Below are 16,024 nucleotides of genomic sequence, written 5' to 3'. Positions count from 1 at the left end.
TTTTATAATTTTTATTAGAGGTAATTTATTATTTGCATTACCTGTATTTACTTCATAATTGAACATTTTGCATTCAAATTTATGTAATGCATTATGCTTGAGAATATATTTCTGCCTGATTAGCATAAATAGTCACTTACCTCATGAATTACTAACAAAGTTTATCTTAAAATATAGGTTTTTTTATTAAGTGGAACACAAACATATGTACAATAAATTCTGATTTTCCGGTGCAGTTGGAAAACGACTCACATTTGGTTTCAGGGAAGCCAGGCTATAAGGAGAGGGGAGTAATCAGGCGGAGAAAGTGAAATACGGACAAATGAGTTTGGGAGGTTCCTTTCTCGGGGAAGGTATCCTTTTGATGGGGGGTGGGTATGCCTGGGGGTGGAGGAGAGGGAAAGGGGCAGAAGAAAGCTCTGGGCTCTTCACTCACAATTTAGATTGCTTACTGGGTGATCTTGATGTGGAAAGTGGATTCTGAAAACAAACAAACAAACAAAAAAAACCCTGTAAGCTATCATCTGTGCTTCTGTGAAGGACCATGATAGCAAGTGCATCTCATTGCCAGAGTGTGGGGTCTTGATGATTTCATGTTTGTTTCGTTTGTGTGTGTGTGTCTGTGTGTGTGTGTGTGTGTGCACGCACGCACATCAGGCTCCCAAAGAGTTCTACCTTCGAACACAATGCACATCATTTAATAAAATACTTGTTTGTTTTGCACAAGAGACGTGAAAAACCCAGATGTTTTCTCAAGTGAGAATTCCTGGGACGGCCTCCCAAAGTTTACTCCAGCTCTCCTCCCTCTCCTCACCCGACAAAGACATCCAGTATGGCCTGGCAGACAGGAGGTGTTTAATAAATCGCTTTGTGCATACACGAACATTTGAATGGAAGGCCTTCTCTGGGGTTTAGGCAATAGATAGGAATCTAAAATGATGAGGTCTCTTTCCCTACTCTGGCCATTCCAGATCAACAGATTTCCATGCTAGTCTTTTTTTTTTTTTCCCCTTCTTTCCTTTTTTCAGGACATAGCCCTCTTCCTAGATTCTTCTTTTCCTTCAATTAGGAACCGCTGGCAATTCACTATTTCATTGTTGTCTTTTTTGATCGTATTCACAGCTACACGGAGAAGGGAATGTGTCTTGAAACCACTCAACCCTTCAAAGATTTACTGTGAGGAAATCAGAACCGATAAAAAAAAAGTAAAAGCAGAAATAAAAAAACGGACCTGATATTGGGACAGTGTTTGCTCATACTGGGTCTTCCCTGCAGGATGGCTCCAAGGACAGGCTGGTGGTGGTGCTGGCTCTGTAGTTTTGGTCACTCTCCTTCCTCCCCCTGGGTGTGGGGTGATGCTGAGGTCCTGTTCCAGAGGCACTGAGCAGCCGTTCGACCTGGGAGATGGAAAAACAGATCAGACTTAAATCCTTGTGTGATGACCGGAGGACTAGGTCGATGCAGACAATTTCTGAATCTGTGTGTTTGTGAATTTGTTTGGCTGGGCCTGAGAGAAGGGATCCCTCGTGGCCCTGTTTTATATCTCCATTCTTGGTTGCATAATGGGCTTTCCTGAGCTTTCTCACGTGTTGTTCTGTTCACTGAAAACACCAAACATGCCGGGTGATACCCTCACGGCATCATCTATCGTGATAGCGTTCCTGGTTGGACAAAGAACAGAGAACTGGGCTAAATCACCCTCCTCACCCCGTAAAAGTTAAAGTCAGATTTATACACCTTTTGCCAGTATTTTGAGCTAGTAATTTTATAACAAGGATTCATGCTGTTTGTTGAATATAAACATTTGAACAAGACAGAAATAGGAGGCTATCAAACAAAAGAACCACGATTCCTCTTCTCCACCTCCATCCCCTAATTGTAATCTCAGGTGTTACCACGCATAATAATCGGGGTCTGTGTGTACATTTTTTATGGAATGGAATTGTGGCAGGAACACACTTCTTTGACTTTTGCTCCCAGCAACACATCCACCCTAACAATCTCCCAAGGCAGTTTGGGGCACTCCTCTATCCTTTAGCAGAACTCACTTCAGAGGATCTTAGACTGGGGGAAGTTTAGAAATCTGACTTTAACACTCTCCTTCCAACCAGTATACGGTCAGAATCTTCTTTGCAACATGCTGGCACGTGAACAGACAGCATGCAGGGCTGATTTTACTAGGCACGGCAGTAGGGCCCATGAGACTAAACTCAGACTAAAGTCAGAGTTAAAGAAATGACTATCATTCAGCATGGGTTAGATATTTCATTATACAGTCATAAACATAATTAAGTTTTTTTTTATGGAAGAAGGGGTCCACGGAAACCAAAGTACCTAGCACCCACAAAAGTCCCTGACAGCATGTACTTGATTAGCCCTAGTGACAGGGTGCTCACTACCTCCCTATTTTACCTTCCACCCTGTCTATCTTCCCACAGTCCTGAGATTTGTCAGGAAAGTTTTTTGTTTCTTGGTCTGTCTACGATCAAGTCGTATGCCTTTCTTCTATACATGAGTCCTGACTTTACACACTCAAAATGCCATGTATAATGAGTCCTTACATCCCTCAGGGTCTCTGGGGAATGGAAGACAACCAACGTGGCGCCTTCTCCCTGCTTTTCCTTTTCACTTCTAGACACAGTCAGTGCCTGTAGCATTTCCACACATACTGGAATTTCAAGTGCCCCTGCCTCCTGGTTGCTGCCCTCTTTGAGGGTTCAGGTGCTGCACCCAGCTCCCCAGGTGTGAGCCTCTCATCACAGAGTGAGCACCGCCCTCCGCCTCCCTGAACCACATCTGTCTGCTCCTCATGCCGACCGTAATTTCACGAGCCTCGCTGGCAGACACATAACACCAGTGACTCATCATGCGTGGCCCTGGGCCTTTTCTTCTCACGTTTCCCCCATCCTCTGCGTGTGACCTTATGTTTTTGAACCCAAGCACAGAAACACACAACCATCCCCCATAGGCTTCACTTCAGTAGATTCAGCCTGTTCCCTGCTTGTCTAAATCTCTTTGGACCTAGAACGTGCCATTGACTAGTTCAAATTTTCTTCCCAGGCTTGTGCCAGCTGCAAATGAAATTGATGGGCTTTTTCTATGATATAACCTCTCTGAAGCAGGGCCCTAACCTGCAAAAAGGGAGATTGTCAGGATTAGAAATTGTGCCTGTGAAGGGTCCTCCACCAGGAGAGGCCCCGGGGAGCTCCACGAATGGCTGGTGCACGCCTCCACTTGCTGTTGTCACCCTGAGTTGTCAATGTCAACATTGCGAGAGGCCAAGCCCCGGGGCACCCCGGTAGAGACTGCCTCTCCAACTCCCAATCATTACACGGAATGACTCCCTGGATTATTCAAGTCCCCTAGTGGACATTTTCAATTAAATGGGCCTAAAATATCACCAAAGCCACAGGGAGGTGCAAATCAAAACCACGGTGAGATGTCACCACACACCTGTTAGAATGGCTATCATCAAAAAGACAAAAGCTAAATGAGGGTTGGCAAAGATGTGGCAAAAAAAGGGAACCCTTGGACACTGTTGGTGAGAATATAAATTGGTACTGCCACTACGGAAAACAGTATGGGGGGTTTCTCAAAAAGTTAAAAACACAACTACCATATGATCTGGCAATTTCACTTATGGGTCTACATCCAAAGGAAATGAAATCAGTCTCTTGAAGAGATATCTGGACTCCCATATTCATTGCAGCCTTATTTCTAATAGCCATGATACTAGAACAACCCAAGTCCCCACCCACAGGTGAATGGATAAAGAAAATTGGTACCCACATCCAATAAAACATTCTTCAGCCCTGAAAAGGAAGGGCCCCCTGCCACTTGTGACCACATGGGTGAATCTGGAGGGCACTATGCTGAGGGAGATAAACCCGACACAGAAAGACACATACTGAATGATCTCGCCTGTATGTGGGAACTTAACATGTCACACTCACAGAATCAGAGATTAGGATGGTGGTTTGGGGGGATCAGAGGACAGGGGAAAATGGAGAGATGGTCAAAGGGACAAAGTTTTGGTTATGCAAGATGAATAAGTCCTGGAGACTACGGTCACCAGTGCTGCGCCGTATGTTGTATCGTGTAATTTGCTAAGAGGGCACATGTTAAGTGTTCTTAACACACACACACACACACACACACACACACGATAGTAACTGTGTGAGGAAATAGGTATTTTAACTAGCTGGACTGTGGCCATCATCTCACAACGTATATGTATACCAACCGTTACGCTGTGCCCCTGAAATATATACAATTTATATTTGTCAATTACATCCCGATAAAGCTGAAAAAAAAAAAACCACCCAGAACTGGCCCATTTGGTAATTTAGTTTAAAATTACCCCATCTGGATGCCCTGCACTCACCCTTCTAGTCAATTCTAAACTACCCTGACTTTTTCATGGTATAGACAGAGCTCTCTGTTGAAGATGGCAGATCCTTTAGATAACGGTCTGAAGTCTCACCTGCCCTGCTCTTTATAAACCTTTGCCTTGTTGAAATACATAGTAGTTGTCCAAAGCTGGGACCTCAGAGACTAATAAAAAATAGATGTAACCTAGAAAAACAAAGCAGAAGGGCTCCCTGTGTGTATAAAAGCTTCTTAGTGATCCGTTCCTTCCTCCCTGGGTTTTCTCTTGTTTAGATCCCCGCTTTCCCTGCCATTTCCTGATGCCAATTTTGAATCCTGGAGGCTCCAACTGGGTATTTTCTGGAACAGAAGAGTTCAGAGTTGCCAGCGCCCACTCTTGAGCTGCAGCTGGTTCCCCCCGGTCTCCCTTCAAAGGATCTCAGTGTGCGGGCTTTTGCAGAACCTGCCCTTTGGGGTGCCTGTCCTGCCTCGCAGCAGAGAGAGCTGGAAACGAAAGCAGTGAGTGTTTAGGATCTGCTGTCCTTGGTCTGTGTCCTGTCTGGGAGCTTGACCCAGAGCATCGGAGCTTTGGAGGAACGATGGGGATTCTTCAGAAGAGCGTCACTGACTGTGGACTCCAGGCTCCAAGAAGAGCTGCTGAGAGACGCGGGTGCTGGCAGGCTGGGGACGGAGACCAGCCTGGAGACAGCCCGCTGATTCCCCCTCCGACCTCAGCAAAGCTTTCCTGGCTTCTCCAGCTCAGCATTCAAACTGAAAATGGACTGGATTGCAGGGGAGGTTAAAAAAAAAAAGAAATCCAGATTGTATGGAGGGAAAGCCCTCAGACCTTTGAGGTTGAACAGAGGGTGGGTAGGTAATTGTGGACCAGACACCCACACACACACACAGAGCTGGCATGCTGGGATGCTGGTGAACACTGATGGGTGGTAATGACAAAGTCAGACCATCTGTGGAGTCGAAACAACAGAGCCAGCGTGGTGGGGGGCAGAATGGGGGTTGGGGGGCAAACCTTCCTGCATCGCCAGGCCAGAGGATGCTGTGATTTTAGAGGAACGATGTTTAGAGCCTTTGGTGGCAGAGCAGCGAGGGGTCACTGGGGGAAGATACCAGCCAGGAGGTGCTGCACTCTGCTGCCAGGCCAGCACGGGGTGTGACTTCTGCTCCGTCCCAGGAGTGACACCCAGGCGAGCCAGAGGACCCTGTCTCTCGGCCCCAGCCTCCTCCGGGATCAAAGGTGGAGAGGGTCTTGGAATCGTGGTGAGCATGTGCACTCAGTGCTTGGCACAGGTCAGCCACCCCCTGGTGAGTCCTGGCGAGAACTGATTAGCTTTGCGAAGGGCTGTGCTGATGTTCCGTTTCCCTCTACGGGGCCGGGTATGGACTAGGGTCTCAGGAAACATTTTCCCTTCTGTCTTTTCCCTCCTGCCTTAAAGCCGTCGTGACCCCTGAACCTGGCAACCTGGCATAGTTCCTCCTTCTTTTCCTTTCTCTTCAGTCTTTGTATTACTTTGTCCCCCTGGAACCCCAGCCCTCCCCGTGTCCCCTCTGTCTTGTCTGCTGGCTCACTGTGACTCTTCAGGTCTTGGGTTTCCTCTTAAAAGCTTCACCTCAGTCCTCGTGTTCTCCAGCCCCCAAGGTGGGGGTTGCCGGGCCTCTGAGTTCACTGCCTTAGAGTCCTCACTGCTCCATACTGGCCCCCACCTGCCCTAGGAGCGTCTAGAAGCCAGGACCACTCCTCTCACCTCTCCATCTCTTTGGCCTATTGCAGTGCCTGGCACACAGTAGGTGCTCAATACATGTTTATTCAAATGAAAATGACTACACAAATGCTCTGTTTCCTTGCCTTGTTTTCTGAGATTCTTAGGCACACAGGCTGTCCTGCCCAGTGTCCCAGAAAACAGGCCTGCGAGAGGGGCAGGGTGTCTGGACGCTGTGTTGCAACAAGATAGTTCTGCACTCACCTCTCACTGGTCCGGCTGGCCCGCCCCTCAGTCACCAGGAGGCTTATCTTGTTCGCTAACGAGCCTGCGTCTTCCCGAGCTGGAACGGGGTGGAACCGTGGTGGAGATGTGCGGACCCTGGGACCAAGATGGAAATCAGTCCACCTTGCTGGGATGGAATTTGGGATGAGCAGAGGGCCACGTTCAGGTCCCTGGGTGGACCAAGGTGTGCCGACTGGCTGCCACGCTGGCTGCTACCACTGAAGCGGGCCCGGTTCCAGCCTTGAGTCACAGCTGCCGCCCCAGGGCTTCGAGGCACACGGCACTCTTTTGTAATCTTCAAAAAGGAATGCCAGCCTGCCCCCATTTCCACACGCCCGAGTCACGCTCATTCCCCGAGGTGCGGCTTCAGCGCAGGGTGGTCCGGGCAGCTCTGAGCAAGGGGACTGGCATCTAACAAGCATTTAAGAGGGCTCAGTTGTGAACGCGGTCGCCACTGCTTCCAGAAGCCCTCCCTGACTCCTGCCTTTTATTCATGGATCCCCACCGGTGTATCTTGACCTCTGTTCCAGAGCCTTCTGGAACTTTGGGAATGTGTGACCAGGCAAAGGTGACCTGCCTGTCAAAGTGTGACCTCTGAGTTCTTCACATGTTCTGCACGTCCCCGTCCTCAGCATGTCATGGGGGTGCCAATTAGCCCTCTTCCAGTTATGGATGGAACAATTTTGACCTAAACTGACTTAAGCAAAAAGAGGACTGATGGGCCCATGTGACCGAAAGGTACAGGGACAGAGCTGCTGCAGGTCTGGCTGGGGCAGGAGCCACACAGTTCCATCGGAGCTGGCTTCTGTCCACCTGTTGTGTTTGCTGTCTACTGCATGGGCTCTGGGCCAAGGCTCCTGGTGGGAACACGAGGGCTGGAGCAGCTCCAGCTGTAAATCCCCATGGAGTAGGTCCCATGGGAGTGGGTCTGAGTCCTCAGTTGGGCAAATCAAAGTCATGGCTGGGTCAAATCCGTCTGGGTCATTTGCCTGGTTATCCGCCCACCCCTGTTCCGATCCCAGTGGCAAAGGGATGAATACGCTGACTGATTCAGGCTTACACTCAGAAATGAGGTGGGCAGGGACCTGGAGAAACCTCTGCGTGTGACAGAGGAGCTGTCCATCCCAGCGTGAGGCTCCCCCATCAAATGAGAACATTTCTAACGACGAAAACGTACCTGCTACTCACCCAGGCCTTGTCCTCAGCCTTAATCACTGGCTGTTCCCAACAGCCCTCGGAGATACGTGCTGCTGTGATTGCCCTCTGACTGAGAAGGAAATTAAAGTTCAGAGACGTTCGGGAGATTTTCCAAGGTCACTCAGCTGGGCTGGTCCAAGGTATGAATCCAGGCATGGCTACAAAGTTCATGCTCTTAATCATTTTCTTGTATTTTCTATTGTAAGAGGGAGACAGACGAGAAACAGACAAATAATATGCACTATACTGTAATGTAAGGTGGTAGAGTGTAGTATCATATAATATAGTTTAGTATTACATAATATAGTATAGTATTATATAATATAGCATAGCATTGTACATCATATCACATATATCAAATGGACAAATAATATGCACTATACTGTAATGTTAGGTGGTAGAATGTAGTATCATATAATACAGTGTAACATTATATAATATAGCATAGCATTATAAATAATTTATATCACATCATAACATATCATATCATATATTAAACAGATAAATAATATACACTATACTGTAACGTAAGGTGGTAGAGAGTAGTATATAATACATTATAGTGTTACATAATACACTATGGTATTATATAATATAGCATAGCATTGTATATATCATATCATATTGTAACATATCATATCATATATCAAATGGACAAATAATATACACTATCCTGTAATGAAAGGTGGTAGAGCGTAGTATCATATAATACAGTATAACATTATATAATATAGCATAGCATTGTATATCATTTCACATCACATCATAACATATCATATCATAAATCACATTGCGGAAGGGGTAAGTGGCCCATTTTTGTATCCATTCCAAGAACACCTGTCACCAGCATGGAACATCAGAGGTACTGGATAAATGTTGAGCAGCTGACTGAATGAATCATTTCATGAGCAGAGTGTGAATCCTTTGATCCAAGAACCCTGTTTCCTCCTGGCAATCTCACTTTTATGACATTCCTAGGTTTGTTGCAGTCGCACAAGCAGAACAAATAATCAGAAGAAGAAAGTGTGAGGCAAGATCAGGTGAGCTGAAATTTCTAGACCCGTAGCTCTCTGGCTTCCAGCGGGGCTGAGTGTTTACAGCGATCAGGCTGAGTCTGTGTCCCTAAGACGATCTTAGTGGACACTTTAGGTGGAAAAGAGCCCAGGAAGGCTGTTTCATGGGCAGGTGGAAAAGAAGTTAAGTGTCAAATGCAAATGATAGAGCTTTTGTACTTCATCTTTTCCCCTCCTTTTTAAAAAATGCCTTTGGCATTTTGGAAATCTGTGTCACTCTCCCTAAACCGGTGTTTGCTACACACAAACATGCACGGGTCTGTTCAGTGTGGGTTGTTTCTGAGTGCTGGCGTGCACAGGGTGAGCTGAGAGGGGAAGATTTTGTGTTTTGTTTAGCGGCAGCTCTCTTCTCCTGGCCTTCTTAAAGCATAGGTTTCAAGGCAAATTAATAATCTCGGATCTCCTCACTTCACCTCTGCCTCCCACTCTGTAGCCCAGTAGTAGATAAGGCATTTAATCAAAGCAGAAGAATGATTATTTAAAAAGGCCCCTGAGATTATGCTCACATCTGCAGTCAGAATTGCTAATATCTCACCTCCCTCCACCATCCTGGTGTCATCTGATTTCAGTTCCCTTGAGGTGACTAAGAGTCTAGTCATTAACATAACACCCACCTGCTTTGTTGGAGTTTACCGTCAGAAAGGTCTGTTTCCAGAAACTCCCTGATCTAAATGCAGCTGCAGGGCTGGCCCTTCTTGGCTACTGCATAGGTCCATGCATTTTCTTTGTAATGGAATCACTTCCCAAACTCAAGCAACAACATGAGATTCCAATGCATGTTCTATATCACAGGGAGGAAAGACTCAGTTTAAAGTTACAGGAGAGAGGAATCAGACTTCTAGAAGTTAGCACTCGATTGCCCACATTCTTACCTTTCCAACTACATTGGGATGACTTGGTAGTAACGTGATGATGATGATGATGATGAAACTACCACTTTCCACAAAATATAGGGGGCAGAGAAAGGATCCAGATCCCCTGAAGAAGCAATAACTCAAATCCAGAAAATGGGAACTTCTATAAGATAAATGTTCCAGGTTCTTTGACAACTAAATGAACTGCAAAAGAGTGGAGGAGAAATGGGGACTGTTACAGATTAAAACAGGCATTTTTTTAGATCTAAAAGAAGTGGCTCAAACCCAGAGAGGGAGCAGTAGGCCGGTGGGAGAGACAAACGTCTACACAGCATTGCCTGTCGAATGTCCTCGCATCTTTCTGCGACGAGGTCTCCTTCCCTGGGAGAACTTCTTTGGCTGCTTCTCCCTAACCCAAGTGGGGTGGTGCATTTCCACCCTGCGCTCCAAGGCCCACATGGCATTTGTGAGTGTATGTCGTAATTATACGTCTATGTTTTAATTTTTAAAAATTTGAGCCAACCCTAGATCCACATGCAGCTGAAACCAATAAAGTGCAACTGTATTGCCTGTGTAGATTTGCCTGACCACCACCTCGGTGCAGACCACAAGGATCCCTCCTGCTAAGCCTTGTGGCATTGCCTTTTTCTATGTATTTCTCTTGGGATTCTGTGAGCATCTTGATCCAAGGGTCTTATGTTTAATCTCTGCGTCCTGGTTCAAGCCAACTCCAACCAGCATGTGACTTCTAGGTGCTCCTCTGTGAATGCCTGTGAAACAGATCCAAATTCTATCACAGTAACAGAGAAGGAAACTCGGAATACTCTCTAGAAGGTTTTGGCCAACAGCGACAGAGAACATCTCGAGGCACAAAGCACTAAGGACATGCATCATATGGGATTTTGCCGTCTGCAGAGGATTGTGAAGATCTCAGTGGTGACTATGGGGTCACATTGCCTTAAAATATCATCTTTTCAGGTGATTCAAACAGAAACTTAACACGAAGGGAGGGATAGAGTTCTCTGTAAAATGAAGCATGTATGCCGGACTTTTATTTTTTGGTCCCAATTGTGTTCCTTTGCATCATCTCTCCATGAAAATGGGGGCACTCAGGGATTAATGCACTCGAAAATTATGGACTCATGGTGACTCAGGCCATGGTGACAGTGCCTAGAGCAAGGAACTGGAGGTCCTCAGCAAGAGTCTTGGGATTTATCTTCTATAGACTTTCTCATGACAGACTTGGAAGAGGAAATGCTTTCTTTCACTGGCCTCTAGCCTTATTCTTGTGGTTCATCCTACTAATGGTAGAATTTTCAGAAACCATCTTGGAGTAGCAGGGATCCTCAAATTACCCCAAGTACCAAGTCATGTGCTTCACTGATGCATGGAGACACCAAGGACACTTCTGAATCCCAAAGTTGTGCAGAAAGAACAGATACCAAAGCATGTAAGATGACTTTGAGTTTCTTCCAAGATCAAGTCTTGAAAGGCAGTGACCAGTTGACTGTTACTGAAACCACTAAGGGTCAAGTCTTCCTTCATTGGAAGCCTGCTCTGCGTCAGGCTGTGTGTGAGTTGGGTAGTTAAAGGGATTAAAAAAATCCCGCTACTCATCCATGTATCTTCCATCTGTCTGCCCATTCATCCATCCATCCGTCTGTCTGTCCATCCATCTAGCCACCCATTTGTATGTACAGAATGCAAATTTTTAGTAGCCCCAGGGCACACATGACATGCCATTGAGGCAACAGTAGCTTTTTGAACTTTTCTGCAACATCTTTTGGGCACAAACACATCTTTGCCTCTTAGACGTGACAAGAACACCAGCTGCTCAGAATATAAGCTGAACAGCTTACTGGTGACAAAAAGAACCCATGTTATCTTCCTCCTACTTTAAGTAAGAGAACAAACTTGAGAATCTGAACAGAAAAGTAAACGGTTGCTGTGAATATGCCCGCCCCCAGCACTCAGATTATTTTGTGTTTTTGTTTTCCAGAAGTGAAAATCTCAAGAAATGTAATCTTTTTCCCCTCGCTGGTGTCTATCTGTCCATATCTCTAAGGGAATCTACCACATGTGGAATTCCCTGTGATGATTCCGTTTCGCCCAAGGAGGAATAAACTTTCTCCTTAACAGCTTCGCCCAGCCTTCTTGAAGCTGCTTGGTGGCAGAACACACCTCACAGACAGGCTCAATCTCACTGGTTGCCTGTTCTTGAGAACCAATGCGCATAGATGAAACTGAATGTTCTCTAGAGTTGAAGGTTTAAAGACGTGCTGTGTTGGACCCAGTCTGGGGTTCATTTCAGCCACCTGGTGAATGCTCCCTCATTCTGTCCTGGGCTTATGTTTCGCAGCTGTTAGAAATAAAATCTAACTGGCTGGTCATCCAGTTTCTTCACATACAGTGACAGAGTCTCACTGCCAGTTCCCCTACTGCCAAATCCTTGTCTATAGAGATTTTGTACAAATTCTGATGTTAAGCAACAGGAATTGGGAAGAGAAAAGACACACTAAACCAATGAAAGGAGAAAAGATACAGGAAAAAAAAAAATAAAGCCAGGGCCGCACATTGTGCTCAGCGAGTGGAGACACTACAGTGGGTGCCAGAAAGAGCGGCAGGGCCGGTCACGGTGCTGTGCTGTGTTTTGAAGGTCACCGGTGAGAAGTTGTTAAGGTCAAACCCCCTTACATAGCTCACAGGTTAGGGAACGATTAGTGAGGATGTCCTCAAAGACAGGGCTTGTCTCCTTGTTCTAAGCAAGTCGGTATTCTCACCTTGTCTTAACTAACCCTTGTGGATAAGATGTTCAGGGGAGTTCCTTCTCTGCAGAATGTCAGAGCTGTGTCAAAGGGCCACAGAACTGGGTCTTAGAAGTCCACCGTTCTATATGTATCTGTATGTATCTTTTTCAAAGCGTTTCTATTTCCAAGCATGTGGTGGTAACCCCCCACCCCCTGCCATGCCACAACGCCTGGGCACATGGTAGCCAAAGTTGGTTTCCTTCAGATTTCCAACTTGGGAGGCACAGGGAGGGGTCCATGTACCTGCTGGGCTATCATTCCCGTTGTAGAAACACTGAGTGTCAGGCAACTGACCCGCCAACATGCTTTACTGTTACAGCTGATAACTCTTCCTGTCTAGTGCTTTGGAATTTCCACTGGGAAAGAAGGCTTCCCCAAGCCACAGCAGGGTCGGCGGGGCTGGGACCAGATCCTGGCTGTCCTGACTTCACTCTCTCTGCAAAGTCTCCCCTGGCCTCTCCGTCTTAGCCTTGCTGAGAGGCGGTTGACTGGGCTGTGAAATGAGCTCCCCCGTCTCTGGGAGGCTCCGGGACTGGCGAGCTCTGTGACGAGTCTGGCGCCTGCGCTCAGTCAATAGCCACGGAGATTGCTGTTGTTAGTGATCATCGGCTTTCGGGGAGAATTCATAGAAATGTGTGACTTGGCTTGTTTTGCTTCTGAGAATCGGAGGTTAGTGCTTGTTCCTTGGAGGAAGTTCTGTGGCTTAGAGAGAAAGAAAATCGTCTACCAAAGTGACCTTTACCCCCAACTGCTGTTCGGTGCCCCAAACTAATGAGCCAGGATCTAATTGGGTAGAAGATGGAGAGGCACGGGAAGTCACTCCGTGACGATGACCCGGTCCGAGGGGTTCCCTAGTCATTGTCCCAATGGCTTCTGTATTAAATGTGTTCAGTTTGCTGGCAACAAGCTGGTTTTGCAGATGAGATGGCCTGGCAGCTCCTTCTGGGCCTCCCAGCCACAACCAGGAAGTTGGGAGGGGCTCTGGGGATGGAGAGAGACCATAGCCTGGGTGCTCCCTTGAGGTGCCCACCCTGTCTTTGCTGGAGGAGGAAGAAAACAGTCACAGACCCACTGTCGGTCAACCACGATGGGCCACCTGCCAAGGAGGTGAGGGCAGCAGGGCCCGGGCAGCAGAGCCTCCCCAGGCGCCGAGTCACTGAGGGGACCTCCGCAGGGAGCCTTGTGGGGTGAGCAGCCTGGGCTCAGATCAACCTGTGGTCAGCATCCTCCCACATGAGCCGCCAAGATGACTGCGCGGGCGAGGGCGGCGCACCGGGCATGGGGAGGAGGCGGCGGCTTGGGAAACAAACCTGCCCCCTCTCCATCTCCCCTGATGGGAAGCCAGGGCTTGTGGGGCCGGGGGCGGGGGGCCTGGCTGAGGGCACGGAGCCACCCAAACCACTTGGCTTTTGAAAGATGGGACTTGAGGTCAAACCTGAGTCTTGAGAAATCCCAGGATAATGACCCAGGTCCTTCAATTCTAGTGCAGACTTTAGATGATGGTTGAATGTAAGAAAAGAAAATCATGCTTCAAGTCACTATTTCACGTCCCAGTACCCCCGGGGCATGGTTTAGAGGGGCCCCCATAAACGGCCATTGCATCTTAAAGATGTGCTCCCCTTGGTAACCATCGTACTGTACCCACCTCCTAATCGCCAGATGCTTCACAGGTCACACTTTGGATACCTCTGCAGTTTATCATTGACTATTTGTCTTTCTCTCCACATGCCTGTGAGCTCTTTGAGGGCAGTGATGGACTCTTACCTTCATAACTCCAAACTTTGGAAATGAGCTGTTGCTGTGAATGTAAGAGAGTGTCCTTCTTGGCTAGCCCCTAGGGCCAGAGGGCATTTCTTTGTCTCAGGATCCAACCAGGAGATTCACCTTCTGCTCCAGTCTTGAACACTCCTGCGGGGATAGAAGTGTGTTCATTGTCTGTCAGCATAATTAAAATCAGATTAAAATGCACACTTCCCCCCAAATGACACAAAACCTAGATGTCTAATGTTAATACTTTCTATGTTCCTGGGTCTTTTTTGTTGGTTTTTTTTTTTTTTTTCCTATCTTTCTCATCAGCACAAAAGAATGTTCTTTCTGTTTCTGACTTTACCAGAAGTCACACTTTATTTGTGTATGAAAAGCTAAGTTCCTAGTAAAGGAAGCACCATCATTCTCTCTCTGTACATTGACTACTACCTGGGGAAAGCCGTCTGCATGAAAATGTACCACATCCTTTCCATGAAAAACCCGCTGTATTTGTAATGCTTTGTTGTCCGGAGCCTGTTCTCCCAGCGTCCCTGGGGTCAAAGGTCAAAGTCTTCTGGCAATGAAGAGTGAAAAGGTCACCAAGAAAAAAGGTTTCTGATTTCTCTAAAAGAGCAAATTCCCTTCCCCAAAGCTATTCCCGCCCTTACACTCTAATGAGAAGAAAGAGGGCGATTTGGGGAAACCATCATGTAGTTTCTGAATGTGACATCAGTGAGAAGTCGTTTGGAGCAGTGGCAGCTGCATCAGCTGAGAAACTGGGGAGCCAGCTTTCTGTTGCTCTCTATCCCTCCCCTCAGATGCCATTGGTACGCAAAGTCTGAGATCCCATCTCGAGTCCATCCTCACTCCTCTTTGTACATTCACCTCCCTTAAAAAAAAAAAGCTTTATTAAAAATAAAACAAAAGGGGGGTTATAGCTCAGTGGAAGAATGTGTACTTAGCATGCATGAGATCTGGGTTCAATCCCCAGCACCTCCATTTTAAAAAAAAGAAAAAAAAAAACAGCTTGAGATATAATTCAGACACCGTACAATACATTTAAAGTGTACAATTTAGTATTTTTTTTGAAATATATTCACAAGGTCTTGCTTCCATCACCACTGTCTAATTCCAGAGCATTTTCATCAATGCCCCTCAAAACTCACACCCATTTGCCGTCATCCTCCATTCTCCCTTCTCCCCGGCAACCACCATTTGACTTTCTGTCTCTATAGATTTGCTAGTTCTGGACATTGCATATAAATGGAATCATACAAAATGTGGTCCTTTGTGTCTGGCTTCTTTTACTTAGCTTAATGTTTTCAAAGTTCATCCACGTCGTAGTATGTGTCAGAACTTCATTCCTTTTCATGGCTGAGTGGTATTCCATTGTACGGATACACCACTTTTTGGTTATCCATCCATCAGTTGATGGACATCGGGGTTGCTTCCACCTTTTGGCCATTGTGCATAATACTGTGAGGAGCAGTTGTGTACAAGTTGTCGGACTGACACACGTTCTCATTTCTCTTGGGTAGATACCTAGGAGCGGAATTGCTGGGTCATGTGGTAACACGTTTAATTGTTGGAGGAACTGCTCCACTGTTTTCTGTCTTTTCCATCTTCTTTTGCTGGGACCACACAAGGGCCTCTTGAGTGTTCCCTTTGCCTCTTGTGTTGTCGCCTCTCTCCAACCAGGTCTCCGCCCCACCACAGCAGGGAGCCAAGTCTCTCACCCAACGGGCACCTTTAGAGTCTGTATGGAGAACCAGAAGTGCAGTTTGCCGGTCTAGGCAGCCAGCATTAAAGCACTCACTGCGGGAGGTAGTTCACCACACCCAGAATTAAAGTGCAGCTCCTTACTCTGGTCCAGAAGGTTCAGGAGCATCTCCCCTGCTTTTCTTTCCCTCCTGTGGATTATCTTCCAGTCCCGCTGGCCTTCTGGGGACACTGGCTCTCTTCTGCATTGAGCCTTT

General features: G+C 46.9%; 1 long non-coding RNA gene across 1 annotated transcript; it reads right to left on the bottom strand.

Annotated features, from left to right (window-relative positions):
- Nucleotides 1-343: 343 nt before the first annotated feature.
- Nucleotides 344-14,268, bottom strand: LOC123612242 (uncharacterized). Its single transcript, XR_006719441.2, has 7 exons — nucleotides 14,067-14,268; nucleotides 9,514-9,699; nucleotides 9,256-9,422; nucleotides 7,549-7,764; nucleotides 6,351-6,467; nucleotides 1,232-1,397; nucleotides 344-480 (listed from the first exon to the last, which is right to left on the bottom strand). It is a non-coding gene; the product is annotated as an uncharacterized LOC123612242 (long non-coding RNA).
- Between the last annotated feature and the right edge of the window lie 1,756 nt (nucleotides 14,269-16,024).

Source organism: Camelus bactrianus, chromosome 9 (assembly GCF_048773025.1).
Source record: "Camelus bactrianus isolate YW-2024 breed Bactrian camel chromosome 9, ASM4877302v1, whole genome shotgun sequence".
NCBI classification, from domain to species: domain Eukaryota; kingdom Metazoa; phylum Chordata; class Mammalia; order Artiodactyla; family Camelidae; genus Camelus; species Camelus bactrianus.
The sequence above is the reverse complement of the archived record's forward strand: the minus strand, read 5'-3'. Positions and strand labels throughout refer to the sequence as shown.